Here is a 19,495-nt window from a genome sequence, read left to right as displayed (position 1 = left end):
AAGCTATGCTTTAAAAAATAATAAAGAACATCTCGCATCTCGCATCCCGCAGAAAACTAAGGAACTCTAAGAAAGTGCACTATCAAATATGTGATAATGCGATTTGCGATATTGCATCACAATCGCAAAATCGACATTCTTGCAAATTAAAGCTCGCCACCTTAAAAGTTTTCCTTCCCGTTTTACGATGTGGAACATTAATGAGCAATAAAGGTAGTGATAAGGAACCATTGGTGGGAATTTAGTATGGGTTAATGGCATTTATGTTTGAAAAGCAGCTCAACGCGATACAATATCTTTTCATCTACATTTAATTAAAACTCCTTTCATGTCACCTTTTCAAGGTTATTTGTATCATTCATTCTTATTTTCATTCTTGCTCTTGTTTATCTGATAGCTTCCACTTTTCTCCATTTGAGGAAAAATTTGCCGCAAGAGTCATTAGGAGCAATGGCGAAGAAGGGAAAGCAAGTCGCATCTAAAAAGTCAGAAATGATCCCTCTATTCTCTGATACTACATGCAATAAAGATGGGGGAACTTTAACATGGAAAGCCATGTATGATTTGTTAGAAGAGGAGAAACCAAGGTCGATGGTAGAAAAGGCCACAACCGATGCTCATCCTTCCTCCGATGCCTCCTACTTCAAGACAACATGCTCATTTCTACACCGCATAGCTGCAAGGCTGAAGATAACCCCATATACAGATATGGTCAAGTGGATAATTGATGTGGTGGACGTCTTGGACGGAGAGTTCAAGAATAACAGGCAAGAGGTTATGGGATCATTTTCAACAGACAGCCTATGGCTTATGTACAATTTACTAGAGCCACAGAAGCTCTACAATAAACAGTTCCTCAAGAAATTTGCTAAGGAGAATGAAGACCCGGCAGACGTTACGCGAGCCTGGACAGAAAACGAAGGCAAGATCAAACGGGATAAGATAGGTATGTATTCTACAACATCTATTTCTGCCCATTATAGTTTTGTAGCAGCCATGTTATGTAGATTGTTCGGTAAGCTCGATAGTACCAAAGTTTCCCCAGAGTGGCTGTCACTAATAGATGTAGCTGTGAACACAACAATAATGAATTGGGCTCAAATTTTGTCTAATAATTTGGTGAAAGCCATGATGGAGTATAGGATAAATAGAAGTCCCTCTTTAAGGGTTTATCCCCCATTTTTCATGAGCGCCTTTGTAATGGAAGCAATCTATTTTAGCTCTAAATTTCCTATTATGGGATGGAAGTGGATTGTGCAAGACCCGCTTCCTATCCATATGTACCATAAGAGTTTGTGGGAGTCTCAGTTTCACCCCAATTTTTACAAGATTTGTCAGGGAGTTATGTTGCCCATCCATAAACAAGTCTACAACACAACTGCCCCTAAGTTTTCCAAAGAAGCTGAAGTGGATATCTTACCTGTAGCTAGATGGTTTAGGGAGGAGACATTTACCTATATCAGAGTATTTGGGAGAATTGCTTCACCGCATATCCTCCCATACTATGTCCCCGACAAGTTAATGGCCAAGGAGATAGCCTACCAATGGCAGGGGAAGGTAGGTTGACCAAAGGGTTGAAAGAACAAAAAAAGGCCATTTGGCCGACATTTCCTTTGCAATGTGGTGCGTTTGCACTACATGATTTTGGACATGCATGCAAACATGCATAAATTATGAAATCTCTTATATTAGCTACATTCCCAGGAAGGAAATATGACCCAAATGGCACTACTAAAGACTTCACTACTATGATGAAAGTGAAACCATTCACCCATGAGGAAGACGCCTTCGATGACCTCTTCCTACAAAAAGAAACATTTTTAGATGTGACGCATTTGGCATCGCTACTTTTTGCCCCAGATGCTGTTGAAGCTTTCCATGTGTACAGAAAGAGGAGATTATTGAAGGTCCCATTGGACCTACTATAGATTGAACCAATAAGGGAGCCAACTCCCAATGTAAGCTTGGAGGACATCTCCAAAGAAAATTCCAAAGAAAAATTCTGAAGAAGAGACCTAGGAGAGATCTACTCATGAGCAACAGTCTCAAAATTGGGGAGGCAATAAAAATAAAGAGTCTGAAAGGGACACAGCCGGAACTACAGAGGAAATAGTCGAGCAAACCTCGGCAAAGAAACAAGCAAAAATTCACTCTACTTCCACTCAATCAGCGAAACCCCTAGTTATTGATTTAGAAAAGGAATGGGAACATTTCAACAAGAAGCTTCACACAGAGGAACAAACATCTGAAATACATACTCCACAGCACAAATCAACTCAAGAAATAACAGTGGAGAAAACTGTAGTCACTCAGGATGTGGAGCTCATTCCTGCCACTCCCACTTCAAAAATTATTTGAGAATTGAGGAAATTCCTCCATTAGATGTGTTTTATAGCCTTGCCCACAAAGCTGTCGTTAAGAGACGGAGGAATAAAAGGAAGCTAGATGTTGCAGCTATTACAACTCTTGACAATGAACCTATGGACATTGTATGGAAAGACTCGTCCATGGACCCATCTGAAAAACTCACAAGACTGTCGCAATTCACAGGAACCTATGCTACGGCAACTATTGACAAAGCAACAGAGGTCCAAATGATGCTTAGAGAAAAGGAACAAAAGATTCTCTTGTTGGAACAACAATTAGCTCAGGAGAAATCTAATCAACAAGCAGAGTTAAAAGTAGCCCAGCTCCAGCAGGAATTTGAACATATGAAAATACAACATCAAGCCAGCCTAGCGGAAAGAGATGCACGGATACAAGCCATGATAGATAAGTATAAAGACAATCCGTAAATCGATGAGTTCATAAAGGAAGCACTCAGTCTTAACTCCCAACTAATGCAGCAAAAGGAAGTTCTATGCTAGAAAATCTCGCAAATAAGTCCTTATTGCGAGACCAGTGATAAGCTAACAAACCAAGTTATCGACATGAAACTTGAGTATGATGAAATCCATAAAAAGGTTTATGACTTTATCACCTGGCAAGAATTAGAAGAAGGGAGAAAGGTTGATTTTCCAAAGCTGGAGGAATCACATAAAGGCATCTTGTTCACAGATTGGAATTCTCGGCTTAAGCAAGCAGAAAGGGCAACAACGGTCACAGCAGCAGCAACAAACAACATCATAGAAGCCATCTACTAAAATATGCATGGCGCCAACCTGGTTGCAAAATCCACACTAGGGTTTCTTCCAAATTTCAAACAGTTAGAGCAACAGTGGAGGAAGGCAGCGAAGGAAAAGGAGGAGGTGATCTGACAAATGAGCAAGCTAAATTGGGAAGCATAATGGCAGTTCTTAGTAAAACCATATATCCAGTGGATGACCTTGCGATGGTTAACTACCTCCACACAAAAAAATGGTGCCAACACTAACAAACGCTATATTTGTTGGGCAGTTAAAATTAGCGATCGACCAACCGACACAACTCAAGCCAATCATAGATATTTTCGATCTCAAAGATCGAATGCAAAGGAGTTAGTCACTTAGTTTTATTGTTATTTCAAGTTTTATTTTCGCATGATCTGAGGAAGGTCGTTTAAACCTCCTTAGCAATTTTTTTGTAATAATCTATTTTAGGACCTATACTTTAGTATTTAAACCCCTTTCATGCATTTAGAGAGGGGTCTAGAAATTTTATCAGAAACATTCTTGAAAACATGCACTTCTATACATTTGAGGAGGTTCTGATGGAATGAACGGAACAAGATCTATTTTCTCTTAAACATCTAGCATGCTCTACTGAAATGCACTTTTGTACTCTTAGAATATGTTGGATTGATTGAAAGTTGGCGAATATGGTTGAAACACATGAGTAGGACTCGTCATATATGGTACTTTTATCTTATGATCTTGTTTTATTTATGTATCAGGCAATACTTCTTCTTTTAATTGTTTTATGTGTGAAAGTATAAATTACAGTTAGCATTATTGCACTTTTGTATGATGTTGGCTTTGACTTTATTCTGAATACATGAACGATTTATATGCGATATATCTTTCACAATCGTTTTGGCTAACTATTTATCCAAAACGATTATTGTTAAACGATTTCATTTCTTATTGCAGTTGAATGATCTATATTACCAATTGTTGTAGGACATCATTATAGATCACATATTGTATTTAATTCTCAGGTATATTTATATTCAAATAATGTTTAAACTAGGATATATGCATGTGTTTAGTAGTTTAGATTAGATCACACTTAGCTTAATCATTCCCCCGTTACATCATATATCACCCCATCAACACTATCAAAATCTTTTTTGGGAAACTGGTCCCATTACCCCCAGTCGGAGCCACTACACCAAACGGAAAAGGAGCTGCTAACCAAGGTCCGGAACAGGTTGTTTTCCCCCATGTTGTGGCAACGATTTTCGAGGCTTCAACATTTTGGCGCTAGAAGGAGGGCCTAACTATGAATGGAAAGTAAATTCAAACCAATAGTCCATTCTAAGAGTAAAACTCCCTCACCCTCACCTCCAACTTCTCGATCGCATTCCAAATCTCTAAATCCTAAGCAAGAAGTTGCAAAGAAACCCTTAGAATCCACTAATGAGATTTCAAAGAAATCAGATCATTCTTCTTCAATAGAGACCCCTAAAGTCCAGTCTTTGATTCATAAGTTACGAGGGATTTCAATATCTCGAGAAGAATCTGAGTTATCCCAAGCTTGTGTTTCTTCTCAGTTCCCCTCATCTCAAAGGTTAACTAGAGTTCAGAGTGAAAAGTTTGGGATCCCCCCATTTGAATTCCCTCTACCAAACCGTAAGAGAGCTAAGAAGACACAATTTGAATCCCATTGTGAGGTTCTCTCATCATCACCTCAAAAAACCTCATTCATTCCATCAATTTCATCACAAAATCAACCATCCACCTCACAACTCTAGATCATGGTTTACGCAAGTCCTGGAGCACAAGCCTCCTCTACCCAATCACCTTCAACTACTGGAACATCTTCCTCTACATAGATACCTACGATGGTTCAAAACCCTCAAAGGCCATGGACAAACCCAGGAGTTGTATGGATGGCAGGACCCTTACATCAATTGCTAGCCCATTTGGAAAAATGGTTACCAAAGTTCAATCCTGATGATGGCCTACCAGCTAAGGAACACATAAACAATTTTAAGTTGTCCATAAACCTAAACAAAGTAGTGGAAGAAGATGCAGTTGTAAGATAATTCCCTTATACCTTGTAAGGATTAGTGGGATCATGGTACTTTTCATTACAATCAGGTTCCATTAATAGTTGGGATGCCTTTCAAGAGAAATTCCTAACCAAGTTCGAAGATGATAGATGAACGACTACTTTTATCATTGATCTCTCCAACTTGAAAGTTGAACCTAGAGAACCGATAAAAGACTTCAATTCTCGTTTCAATAAGTTATTGAATAAAATCCCAACAGCATTGGTGAGCTCCAGTATTGTAGCAATAATGCTACAACTCCTGGGGCTTCCTGTCTCTCATTTTATCAACCCGGTAGTTCGTACAAACTTGGAAGCGACGGTGCTATATGCACAAGTACTAGCTCTTGTCGCAGCTGTCACTTGGTCAGCTGGCACAAGTCCGCTAGGGCTCAAGCCAACTTCTATAGGCTCTCAGAAGAAGCTTGCTAATTGATGGACGAAAGCTATTCTCAAAGGAAAACTACTCTACTTGACAAAATGGACTGAAAGCAAATCAAAGCATGTAAACCTAGGAAACCCTAATTTAACTAGTCTAACCTCTACAATGCAAAACATGTGAATGAAACTTCTACCAATGCTGTTGTTACCTCTAATAAGTGCAAATGCATGGATCTAACTACTTGCATCATGAAATATATGTTTTTGTATTTTTCCCTTAAGTGTGTGGAATGATTGTGATTTTGTGCTAACTAGGGTTTGATTGTGCAGATGGGATGGAGAAGGAAGGAGAGCGTGGGACAGGTTGGGGAGGCTAGGAGAGGTCCCTAGGGATCCTTAGCATCCATCCACAGAGGTCCCTCACATTCAGAAGCTCGGCAACCGAGTGAGTGGCCTCCTACAGGATGTCTGCAGGGGATCCTACAGGATACTCTGGTTTCTACAAGATGTCTACAAATGGCTACAGGATGACCTACCGTGAGTGTTTGGCGTGATGGAGGAGTGATGAAATGGTAGGGGGAGATGTGTAAGGTAGGAATGAGGCTGGTGATGGCTGTAGAAGTGGAGGAATGGGATAGGGAGTGAATGTAGGGAGTAGGTTGGAAGATAGAGGGCTAGGTCAACGAAAAGGGCTAGAGAATGGAAGTACGAGAGGAGTGAAAGACTTTGGGAGATAACAGAGCGGAGCAGGGGTCAAAGATGTGTTTGCATGCGTGATCAAGATGGAGGACGAAGTAATGGAATGAGAGAAAGCAGTGTAAGTGAAACAAATGCTTATGATTGTCACCAAACCAAAAATGCATTAACCTAAACTACCTGTGCTTGTAAATTCAATGAACAGCAATCCAAAACGCGAAGGAGAATGTGCATGAAGCTGTGATGAAGGAGTGTGGTGCAGGTGTGAATCATGTGGAAGCATCTAACGTAACGTGACTGTGTTTGCAGCAATCATGAAATAAAGAAATGCGTATTTTTGGTGGCTAGTCATGGACTGCACTCCAATCCCAGATGAGACGGCAGTGAGCCTTAACAACCTTTTTGTTGGAGCTCCAATCGATTATATCTATCCTCTGCTACACTAAGCAAGTGGAAACAAATTCATCATAAGCAACTCCTATCTAACTCATGAAAAAGACCAACTTAACAACCTGTAATTCGAATTGCATGTGCAAATGAAAAGCTCAAAGTGCTGAAATGAAATGGAAATAACACTACAGCAGAGGGGATCTATGGCTCTCAGGTTGGGCCCTAACCTGAGAGCTATAGTCTCCTTAAGAAAACTCAGAGCTAGATCAAAATCTGCCTTCTTTATTCATAATCTGATATCATGCCAAATTGGCTTACAAAAAGGAACAAAAACTGAGCTGTGCTCGAAAATTACAATAGCAATACGAGAGTTTCAACAACCTATCCAAGGCTAAGGCCTCTACACTTATACAAAAATGATGATCCAACAAGTGTCCTTGATTTTAGGAGCTCGGCTGTCCAACTAGAGTTTAACTGCTGATCCTGTAGGACGGTCATAACTGTTGTTCCTGTAGAGCAGTTTATAACTGCTGTTCCTGAAGAACAGCTAGCTGCTTCTAAGCTCGGAGGGGAGATGGATTGGAGCTCGGAGTTCTTGGTGGGAATCACGAGGAATGTCCCCAAGACCGTGGACATCCTCTCCTAACAGTCAGCAGTGCCACCTCATTGTCTCCTTGTCTCCTTTTTCGTTGTCTTTTGCTCCCTTTTAATGCCAAAACCTGGAATCACAATGCATTAGTCACGTAGATAGAGTGCCTACCCTTCTTCCTACAAACAACATGAATAAACTAAGAAATGCATGCATAAGCAGTAAAAAATGAATGGTTTGAGCAAGTAGAATAGGCCAAAATGAGCCCAAATTGTACCAAAATTGGGGCTCATCATCACCCCCCAGCTGAACCATTTGCTCATCCTTGAGCAACTTAGTCAAGATCCTCATCCTTCATGGCTTTCACTGCTCCCCTTACATCCCAAGCTTCTGTGGTGATGTCTTCTTGGTCGATATGAAACCCTGCTGTGTTTTCCACTTTTTCCCATTGTGCCTGGTCATCCTTTCCTGTACTTCCTTCAACCAATCCTAGCAGCAATGGAGGGCTGAGTTTAAGGCCAATCCAGCTGGCCTGAAGTCTTTGCACGGATTTCTTGTAAAGGTCCACTCTTGCCAATGCTTCCCTCATTCTGGTCGGGGTATGGTATTCCCGGATCTTCAAACTATGTGCCAAGGCATGCCACCTACGTGCACAAGCCTGGGCAGCAGTTTCTCCCAATAATCTGTCCATGTCTTCAAAGTGGGCTATTGCTTGGGCTTGCTGGTCCATAAATTTCAAGGAAGCTGTGGGATCATTGGATAACTGTTGGCGGGCTGAGATGAGGGCAACCGGATCCTCTGGTTCTGCCCGAATGTACAGTGGCTCACTCACTTCTCGGCTCATGACCGATTTTTCTTCAGTGGCTCTTTGATCCTCATGATTCAGCCATGAAGCAAAAGCCATCAACTGCAGATCGCCCAAGGCGATATTGGGATCCCAAGAGACCTCATTGGGCAAAACTAGATTGTGGATGTAGAATTCTGCTAGCTTGGCTTTGTCCTCTGCTGAGCTAGTATTGCATATTTCAGCAAATTGCTGTGGGTTATTGATTTGCTCAATACCTCTTTGTGCTAGTGTGTTTATCTGGAACTGTAGCCACTGATCCTTTAAGTACAACCCATAAGACTTTGCAGGATGTCTGCACTGCAGGGCCTCCATGGCCCAACTGGCCATGCAAGCCAATTGTGTTTCCTTTTGTTGCAGCTGTTCCTTTAAGGCTTGCACTTCAATTCTTATCTACTGTTCTTCTTCCTGTAGAAGTGTCTTTGGCCCTTCAAGATTGGTGGTCAGCTCCTTCTTTCCTTCTTGTTCATTTGTGATGCCCTTGGAGGATGTTTCTGCCCCTGCCTTGAGTTCTTGTAGCTGCAACCTTAACTTCTGGTTTTCTTCCTGTAGAAGTGCCTGCTGGCAACTAGCCACATGTTTGGCCATGGTGAACTCACTCCTGATCTCCCTGAGCTGATCTTGTAGAGGGCCTATGTCCCCCACCCCCTTTGATTTGGCAATTTGCATCCATGTATGGGAGCGGACTCTTTCTTTCTCTAATTCAAAGAATAGGGGTACAGTAAATTTTTGTGGGATGACCTTGCCCGCCTCCAAGAAGGTATAATATGAATTCAGATTGGGCGAAGGGCTAGGTTCGGGTATATGTTCTCTTGCTGTTTCTTCAGGTAGTTCTGCCTCATCCGCCCTTGGTGATGAGGGTCCTCCTTCTTCTCTTTGTTCGGTTTCCTGTAGTCGAGCCAAGGTATCCTGTAGGACGTTTTCAGCTTCCTATAGCCTGGTTTTCTCGTCCAACAGGTCCACTCGGTCTTGCCATGTGCTCTTCTTCGGGCTTCCCTTTTCGTAGGTAACTGTGACCTTTGAGGGGGATTTTTCTTTGGGAGAAGCAGGGGTGTCCTCAATGACAATTGGGCTGCTGGACTGCTGCTGTGGTTTCCCTGTTTTTATCCGAACACTTCTCCGTGCTTTGAAGTAGAGAGGAGGGTCCCTCTTCCTCTTTCCTTTTGGCTTAGGTGGCGTACTGAGGCCAGCTAATACAGCCGCTGCCTCTCTGGCTAAAACATCCACCTTCTGCTTCTCAGATTTTGGTTTTGCATGGCTTCCTGTAGAAGCCTGTTTTTGCACTTTTGTGCTTCCTGTAGAAGCTGTTATCGGGCTTCCTGTAGAAGCCTTGGTCTTTGCTTTTGGGCTTCCTGTAGAAGCCTGCTTCTCACTGATCTTCGGGCTTCCTGTAGAGGCTCGCTTCTCCTTTCCTGTAGTGGTAGGTGTCTTTACTTTTACTTGCTTTGCTGCAGGGGTTTGATCCTTTTGTTTGCTTGTGAGTGCTGAAGAGGTAATTGGGCTGACATGGCCTGCCCCAACTTTGTCTCTTCTGCTTTTTGACCTTATTTCTCTTGCTGACAGGATGGGGGAGTCAGCTTTTTCTTCAGCCTTCTTTTCCTCAGCCACCGCTTCCTTGTCTTCAGTGCTGGAGGAGCCACTATCTTCGATCAACATTTTAATGTCCCCATCTCGTGTTAGATTCCTAAATGACTCCCAGGAGAGGGGAACTTTATATGAGTGCAGTGCATCCTCCACAAGCAATTTTATTAACCCATGATGGGCTATCTGATCAGGGATGCCCTGTCTTAGCTTTGTAGCACACTCCATGAGGGACTGCAGGAGATAATAAGGGATGCTTAGTTTTTGCTCTACGGGAAGGTCAATTCCATGCCTTAACTCAGTGAGGAGCCGGAAGTGATATGCATACACGATACTGAACCGGCCTTCACAAGTAATATATTTCATAATGTGCAAACTGACTTCGTTCCATGGTGGTGACAGGCTGGTCCTCCTCACCCCGTTTTTATCCTCAGAGAATTCTTCCTCAGGTGGGAAGAACTCCTTCTTTGCTTGCTGGCTCTGCTTCCGCTCTTCTTTATCCCACGGCAGACCCATGGGCAGTTCTGTGATTCGACTTATATGCTCTGGGGTGAGTTGGAGGCTGAGACCTCTGAAGCTTACTGTGGCCAGTGTCTGGGATTTAGGCTTCAATGCCTGCAAGAATTCCTCGGCTACTTCATCATCGTAGCCCTGTAGTTTATCACAAAAAGGCATCCATTGTGCTCTAGTGAAGAGCTCAACCACTGCCGGGTTTCTCCTTAATGCATTTGAATCAGTGGGCTCTCGCCTGATAAACCCACCAGGCATGATGAACACAGTGGGTTTGACCAAAGGCGGTAGATACAAAGGAAATTCGGTCTTATAGACAGAGCATGCAATGAATTCACAGACCACAGTCTAATTATACTGCTATCCTGTAGAAGCGATAGTATAGGCACGGTAATCCAATATTTTTTTATGACCAGACTGTGAATAATGACCTTGCCACCTTTGAAAGCCAATTGCGGAAGGAGTTTCAGGGTTACCTCTTTTCTGCCACCTTTTCTTACGTGAAGACTTCACCTTCCTGTAGAGCTGCGTTCCTGTAGAAACTGCTTCCTGTAGGACTGCGTTCCTGTAGAAACTGTTCCTGTAGGAGCAGTGCGCAGGCTTCGGGGAGAACGATAGTTGGACTGCGGTTGAGGTGCGCTTCACTAGTGTTCAGTCGGCCGAAAGCTTGGCGTATCAACATGCAGAGGTATTCAGAAGAGTTACTCAAGTTTTGAAGTGGAGGTGGATGGATATACGTGCACAATCTAGCCGATTAGATTTTGAATCGGCGCAGCTCGTGGCGCGGAGGGTGAGCTGTCCCCGCCGGACCGTTGGGTGACGTCACCCATCATCCGCCTGCACATTCACTTGCTGCCGCATTCATTCCCACAGATCTGCCGCCGCCCTTTTCGGTTAAACTCGTTTCTCGGTTGACGGGACTGATCTTCACGTGCGTGCTGCGTGTTCCCTTTGTCGTGGCTGCCACCCATCATCTGACTATCCCTTCACTAGCCAACGTGGCCAGTCAACTGGCCTTATGGCCGCTCAACCATTCATTTCTACGCCATGCAAACAAATCAAAGTGATACTCATGCGATTTGATGGAAGGAAGGATTAGAACACTTACCTGCGCGCGTCTGCACATGATTTCTAGTTTTTGGACGACGGATCTACCTGCTGCATGTGGCTCACACAGTCCCGGAGGCTCGTGGTTACAGGATGCTGGCGCTGTAGTGGACGCTCTGGTTGCATGCGCCCGCGTGTTGCTTGCAGATGGCTGGGCGATGAATGGTATCCACTCCTGCAGGTTTGACTGCTACAGGATTCCCGCGGGGTGCCTTGTAACAGTCTCACCTCCTTGGGTGCATGCTACTTGACAATGGAGATGACCTGCTAATCGCGCTCCCGAAGCTTCTGATGCTTGACATGGACGTGGTATGAGCTCTCGGTGTTCGTTTTTCTCTGACAACTGACTTTTTCCACGAGAACTCATTGATCTGGTTTGCTGGTGCAGGGATCTTGGTTGCATGGCGACGAGGATGGTGGAGCAAGGTATCAGCGTCGTGCATGGGCCCAAAAGAGGCTTGCATGCGTCCACACCAACCCGTAGTCATCAGATCCGCTCATGAAACGCATTCTGGCTCGTTCTGAGCTTCTACAGGAAGTTTCCTGTAGAAGTACAGAGCTTCCTGTAGACAGGCAGCTCTTCCTGTAGAAATTTGCACCTTCCTGTAGAAAATCTGTGTCTTCCTGTAGAAAGACAACAGTTTCCTGTAGAAGATTCAAACCATGATAAAATTGCACATATCTTGAAAAACATAAGCATTCTTGGAGGAGGAGCTTGTGAGGTGTCCTGGCTGCATGAGAAGGACCTTTGACTTTGACTTGAGAGGCTTCCTCTCCTCCATAGAACACCTGCAATCTGCATGCAAATTTCACATAATAGCTTATTGATCTTGTTTTTTTTCTTTTTGTTTTTGTTTTTTTTTTTTTTTTTTTTTTTTGAAAGATAGCAGGGGCGCCTCAATGAGGTTTTCACCCTTACCACCTGCCTTAAGCGCCTCAGAGAGGTTTTCACTCAAGGATCTTTATTTTTTTTTTTTTTTTTTTTGAAAGATAGCAGGGGCGCCTCAGATGAGGTTTTCACCCCTACCACCTGCCTTGGGCGCCTCAGAGAGGTTTTCACCCAAGGATCTTTATTATTATTATTTTTTTTTTTAGATCCTTCAGGGTGTGCCCAAAGCAGGGGCAGGACCCTTCTCTATGACCAATACTGCCTTCTCCATTGTTTTGATGAACTCTTGTCTTGAGGGAGGCTTCCTGTAGATCTTCAATCGATGCCCATTGACAAGCATGGGAATGGCTTCCTCATCAATGGTTCGAATGAGGACAGATCCATTGTCATGACACTTTTCCACTGAATATGGTCCTAGCCATCTGGTTCTCAACTTCCCCTTGAAATCTTTGTATCTGGAATCATACAACAAAGCCCAATCTCCCGGCTGAAATTGCTTGTCATGGAGATGTTGGTCATGCCACACCTTCCTCTGAAGTTGAACCACTTCTGAGTGAAGGAGGGCCTGCATGCGGTGCTCATCCAGTCCATTCAGTTGTAATAACCTTTCTTGCTGTGCATGGCTGAGATCTAGGTCCAGCTGAGCTGCCATCCTCAAAGTGTTATACTCAAACTCAATGGACAACAAAGCTTTCTTCCCATAGACCAGCTCATAAGGTGTGAAGCCGGTGGTGGTCTTCCAAGTGGTGTTGTAAGCCCATGTGGCTTCAATCAGGCGATCTGCCCAGTCCTTTCTGCTGCTGCTCACCACTTTAGTCAAGATCCCTTCTAATGCTCTATTGGTGACTTCCACCTGCCCATTTGCTTGAGGATGATAGGGGGTGGAAGTCCTATGCTCGATCTTGTGATGAGCTAGTAGATCTTCAACCAAGTTGGATGTGAACTGGCTCCCTTGATCGGTCACCAGCTCTCTTGGGTAGCCAAACTTGTAGAAGATGTTCTCTCTTAAGAACTCGACCACCTTCTCTTCTATTGCTGCTTTGATTGCTTTAGTCTCTGCCCACTTTGTCAAGTAGTCAGTACACACAATGATGTAGGATCTTTGCCTCGAAGAGGGATTGATTGGACCCACAAAGTCCATGCCCCACTTCTCAAATGGCTCAAGAGTCACTTGAGGTTGGAGAGGCATCTCATCCCTTTGGGTCGGTTTCCCCATTCTTTGGCATTGGTCACACTGGCTGACATATCTTCTGACATCTTGATGAAGTGTGGGCCAATAGTAGCCTGCCTGCAGGATCTTGAAGGCAGTTCTCTTTGCTGCAAAATGTCCTCCACAAGGCCCATCATGACAGGTGAGGAGGATGTCAAAGACTTCCTCTTCCCTTACACAACGCCTTAAGATCTGATCGGGGCCAAGCTTGAACAGATTGCCCCCAATCCATGTAAATGAGGCACTCTTTCTGATGATTTTGCTCTTCTCTTTTGAAGAGAGGTGCAGAGGGAACTGAGCTGAAACAAGGTAGTTTGCTATATCAGCAAACCATGGAGAGAGTACTGAGATAGCAAACAGATGCTCATCAGGCATATGGTCATCCACTGTCCCATCTTCATCTGCAGACAAATCCAATCTAGACAAGAAGTCAGCAACAACATTTTCTCTCCCTGGTTTATCAACAATGGTTAGATCAAACTGCTGCAATAAAAGTAACCATCTAATAATACGAGCATTCACATCTGGTTTATTCATCAAATATCTAATAGCAGCATGGTCAGTATGTACAAAAGTCTGGTAACCAGTAATATAATGTCGGAACTTGTTCAGTGCATGAACCACAGCTAAGAATTCCTTCTCGGTTACAGTGTAATTCAGCTCTGCTTTGGACAAGTTTTTGCTAACGAAGTAAATGGCATATGGAAGTTTTTGCTCAACTTGTCCTAAGGCTGCACCTATGGCTTTGTTCGAGGCATCAATGTGGATGTGGAAAGGTAGGGCCCAGTTTGGACCTCTCAGGATTGGAGCTGACACTAACTTGTATTTTAATTCATTCAAACTCTTCTGACAATCGTCAGTCCAATTAAACTCCACATCTTTTGCCAACAGACCAAACAATGGTGAGGCTAACTTGCTGAAGTCCTTAATGAATCTCCGGTAGTATCCTGCTAATCCCAAGAAACTCCGGACATCCCTTACTTTTTGAGGAGGTGGAACCCTCTTGATGAGAGCAATTTTGTTAGGATCCACCTGCAATCCTTGGGAAGAAATGGTATGGCCTAGCACGGTCCCTTCAGTCATTAGGAATTCACATTTCTCAGGGCTAAGGGACAAGTTCATCTCGATGCACTTGGTTAGGACCTTTCCCAAGTTGGACAATGCTTCCTGGAAGTTGGCCCCATAAGGAGTAAAGTCATCCATGTATATTTCCACTGCATCATGGACCAACTCCGAGAAGATGCTCAAGACAGCTCTCTGAAAAGTAGCAGGAGCATTACATAGCCCAAAGGGAAGGACTCGGTAGGCAAAGGTACCCCAAGGACAAGTGAAGGTGGTCTTATCTTGGTCTTCCGGGCTGATTTGGATTTGATTGTACCCGCTAAAACCATCCAGGAAAGAGAAGAACTTCTTTCCTGCCAGTCCATCCAACACTTGATCTATGAAAGGTAGAGGGAAATGGTCTTTCTTGGTAGCTTTGTTCAGCTCACGGTAATCTACATAGATCCTCCACTTCCCATTCTTCTTGGGAACCAACACTAGAGGGGACACCCATTCACTATCTGAGATGGGGTAGATGAATCCGGCATCCAACAGTTTTTGCAACTCTTCCTTGACAATGTCCTTAAGGGCTGGATTCATTCTCCTCTGGGGTTGCCTAACTGGTTTACAATCCTCTTTGATGTATATATGATGGGTACAGACCGAGGGATGGACTCCTTTCATCTCCTTATAGCTCCAAGCAAAAGCATCTAAGTGGCTGGCCAATAGGCTACACAACTCCTTCTCCTGGGAAGGAGATAGGGAGGAGCTGATCTTTAATGCTCTCTCAGGGCCGAACTCCACACTTTTGACTCTGGGAGTGACAGGGCTGGTTGTACAAAGGTCCACTAAGGTGCTAGCTTGGGCATCCTCCACCAACTTCTCTAAAGATAGTGCACTGGAAGGTGGATTCTGGATCAGGGTCTCAATCAAATCATCCTCGGTAGGAGGGTCTCTTCTAGTGGTATCTAGGGTGCACAGAGGTGCAGAGTACACCTCGTCTTCCTCTCCGTCCTCCAACCAGAGTGGTAAATCATGCTCTAAAGAAGGTTGGGCAGGAGGGTATAGGACTAGCTGCTTGGACATGGGACCATTTTTGATGGTCATGTTTCCTGCCCGACAACTTATGTAAGCATCTGCAGTAGCTAACCAAGGCCTTCCCAAGATGAGAGGATATCCAGTAAGCTTGGCCTTTGGTTGCAGAACCAGGAAGTCTGCAGGGTATTCCCAAGAATCGATAGAGACCAAGACATCCTCCACAATCCCTTCGGGAGTCACGGTGGAGCGATCTGCTAATTGCAGTACTGTCGAGGTCTTCCTCAAGGAACCCTGAAGATTGAGTTTAAGCATGGTATCCCTGGTCATCACATTGATGGCCGCCCCCAGATCAATCAAGGTGTGGGGGATAATGGTGCCATTGATGTGAACATCTACTACAGGACTTCCAGGATCTAGGTACTTTGGGCAGATGACTTGTCCTAGCATAAGGTCAGACAGTTGTCCGATGACATTGATAGTTGAGGCATCTTTCTTCCGTCTGCTTGGGTGTTTGAAACACTTCTCCTTAACCAGCTTGTTATATATTGGCACATCCTTGATGGCTTGGAGAAGTGGGATTTTTACACACAACTGCTTGAGCTCACCCAAAAGCTCATCTTCTTCTGGGTTAGGTTGTGTGGTGGCTGTTAGTCTCTCAGGAAAGGGTGGAATAGGCTTTGGTTCACTCTCTTGATGGTTTTCCTCATCCTCTGGGGGAGGAGGTTGGCGATCTGGAAGAGTCTTTCCAGATCTAAGATTGATCTCCTGGATCTCCACAGCATAGGTAGGGCATGAGGTCTCCCCAGTATATACCTGTTGGGCCTGTCTATTGTTGGGGTTCGGGTTCGGTTGAGCAGGCATCTGAGGTTGCCTTGGAGGAGCAGGAGGTAAAGGCTGAGGTTGAACTGGCGGTGGAGGCAAAATGGCAGGAGGAGTGTTGTATTGGGGCCTCCACCCCGACTGAGGAGCACTCCATTGAGGCTGCGACTGGGTATGTGAGTGATATGGATGAGAAGTAGGTTGAGTAGGGTACTGAGGTGGATAAGACCATGGAGGAGGCATGGACCAAGAAGGATGAGCAGGGGGACCCCAGGAAGGCATGGGAGTCGAGTGGTTGGGGTTGTAATAAGCTTGAGATGCCCCTTGCATCCCCTGCTGATAAGGTCTAGATCCTTGAGGCCTCCTTTGGTTGATGAAGTAGAGAGGTTCAGTGGGGGCTTCGGTTCCTTGGTACATGGCTTTAAACCCAGGTAAGGTTGGACACTGATTTGTTGGGTGGTCCTCCTCACAAACGAAACACACTTCAACCGAATGCAATGGACATTCGTTCTTAGGGTGTCTTCTGGTGCACCTAGGACAGAAGACAGCCAAGGCTCTCTCAGCTTCTTCTTTCTTCTGCTGGATCCTGAATGTGTCCAGCTGCATGGCAATGGTCTGTCTCACCTCACTCTTAAGATCTTCTAATTGGTTTGTAAACTCATGTTTGGAGAAAGGGACACCGGTGGAGAGGAGATTTCCTCTACCTCGTTTTCTAGCTGCCCTGGAATGATTTCGAAACACAGTCTTGATGTCCTCATAAGGCAGTTGGTAAATGTCCCCCCCAGCTAACATGTGAAGGGTGTCTAAGAGATCTTCAGGGACTCCTCGGAGTAGAACCAACTTGAGGGATTCAGGGTCAAGTGTGCACCTGGCCCGTTTATAGCTAAGTTGGAACCTCTCCTCATAATCCTCTAAAGACTCATCATTCCCCATGGTCATTCGAAAGATCTCTCCCTTGGTTTCCTTGGACCTACAATAATCCCTATACTTGGTATTGAAGGCTTGCTGCATCTGAGCCCAAGTAGCGATGCTATTCCCAGGTAATCCCATGAACCAACGTAGTGCTGCATCCTTGAGAGTGGAAGGGAAAAGCTTCAGCTTTTGCTCATCTTCAGTATAGTCATAGGTTCTACAAAGGACAACAAACTCAAACAAGAAGGTATCAGGATCCTCAGTGGTCAGTCCATGGAAGTGAGGCAAGGTGGAGGGGCTAATGTTTTTCATTTTCATATCTCCATTGGTCTCTCGGATGGGGAAAGCTCCTTCTATTCTCTCATCTTCTCTCCTATTATCAGCCATGGCTTCAGATGGAGTGGTTTCTAACTCTTCTTCTTCTATAGGGTCTTGGTATATCTCAGGATGTTCACCTATAGGTTCCTCTGGGTCACTGTCACCAAAGAAGAGAGAAGGGTGACTCAGTGATGTGGTGGGGGTGTTTGGTAGGAATTTGCCTGATCTATCTCGGTTCCTACGAGGCATGAAATGGAAAGGACTTTTCTTTTTTGAGTGCTTTTGCTTTTTCTTTGGTACCTGCAAAACTGAAACAAAGTGATCTACAACTAACTATATTGCTCAAATGAAATTGCAGAATTGGAAAGCTAATCTAGGAAAGCAAGAAAAATTAATCTAGGAAAGCAAGAAATATTAATCTAGGAAAGCAGGAAATGCTAATCTATGAAAGCAGGAAATGCTAAGCTACTTTTGCAGAATGGAAATGAAATAAACTACTGAGCAGAAGTAAGAGTACGAAAGTAGAAGAAAAGCAACAATTACTAATACTCTGACGCTTCCCCGGCAACGGCGCCAAAAAGATGGTGAGCTCCAGTATTGTAGCAATAATGCTACAACTCCTGGGGCTTCCTGTCTCTCATTTTATCAACCCGGTAGTTCATACAAACTTGGAAGCGACGGTGCTATATGCACAAGTACTAGCTCTTGTCGCAGCTGTCACTTGGTCAGCTGGCACAAGTCCGCTAGGGCTCAAGCCAACTTCTATAGGCTCTCAGAAGAAGCTTGCTAATTGATGGACGAAAGCTATTCTCAAAGGAAAACTACTCTACTTGACAAAATGGACTGAAAGCAAATCAAAGCATGTAAACCTAGGAAACCCTAATTTAACTAGTCTAACCTCTACAATGCAAAACATGTGAATGAAACTTCTACCAATGCTGCTGTTACCTCTAATAAGTGCAAATGCATGGATCTAACTACTTGCATCATGAAAGATATGTTTTTGTATTTTTCCCTTAAGTGTGTGGAATGATTGTGATTTTGTGCTAACTAGGGTTTGATTGTGCAGATGGGATGGAGAAGGAAGGAAAGCATGGGACAGGTTGGGGAGGCTAGGAGAGGTCCCTAGGGATCCTTAGCATCCATCCACAGAGGTCCCTCACATTCAGAAGCTCGGCAACCGAGTGAGTGGCCTCCTACAGGATGTCTGCAGGGGATCCTACAGGATACTCTGGTTTCTACAGGATGTCTACAAATGGCTACAGGATGACCTACCGTGAGTGTTTGGCATGATGGAGGAGTGATGAAATGGTAGGGGGAGATGTGTAAGGTAGGAATGAGGCTGGTGATGGCTGTAGAAGTGGAGGAATGGGATAGGGAGTGAATGTAGGGAGTAGGTTGGAAGATAGAGGGCTAGGTCAACGAAAAGGGCTAGAGAATGGAAGTACGAGAGGAGTGAAAGACTTTGGGAGATAACAGAGCGGAGCAGGGGTCAAAGATGTGTTTGCATGCGTGATCAAGATGGAGGACGAAGTAATGGAATGAGAGAAAGCAGTGTAAGTGAAACAAATGCTTATGATTGTCACCAAACCAAAAATGCATTAACCTAAACTACCTGTGCTTGTAAATTCAATGAACAGCAATCCAAAACGCGAAGGAGAATGTGCATGAAGCTGCGATGAAGGAGTGTGGTGCAGGTGTGAATCATGTGGAAGCATCTAACGTAACGTGACTGTGTTTGCAGCAATCATGAAATAAAGAAATGCGTATTTTTGGTGGCTAGTCATGGACTGCACTCCAATCCCAGATGAGACGGCAGTGAACCTTAACAACCTTTTTGTTGGAGCTCCAATCGATTATATCTATCCTCTGCTACACTAAGCAAGTGGAAACAAATTCATCATAAGCAACTCCTATCTAACTCATGAAAAAGACCAACTTAACAACCTGTAATTCGAATTGCATGTGCAAATGAAAAGC

This window comes from Pinus tabuliformis, chromosome J, assembly GCF_031772625.1.
Source record: "Pinus tabuliformis cultivar Carrire ecotype Pingquan chromosome J, CPIR1, whole genome shotgun sequence".
Lineage (NCBI taxonomy): Eukaryota > Viridiplantae > Streptophyta > Pinopsida > Pinales > Pinaceae > Pinus > Pinus tabuliformis.
Note: the sequence above shows the minus strand (reverse complement) of the source record.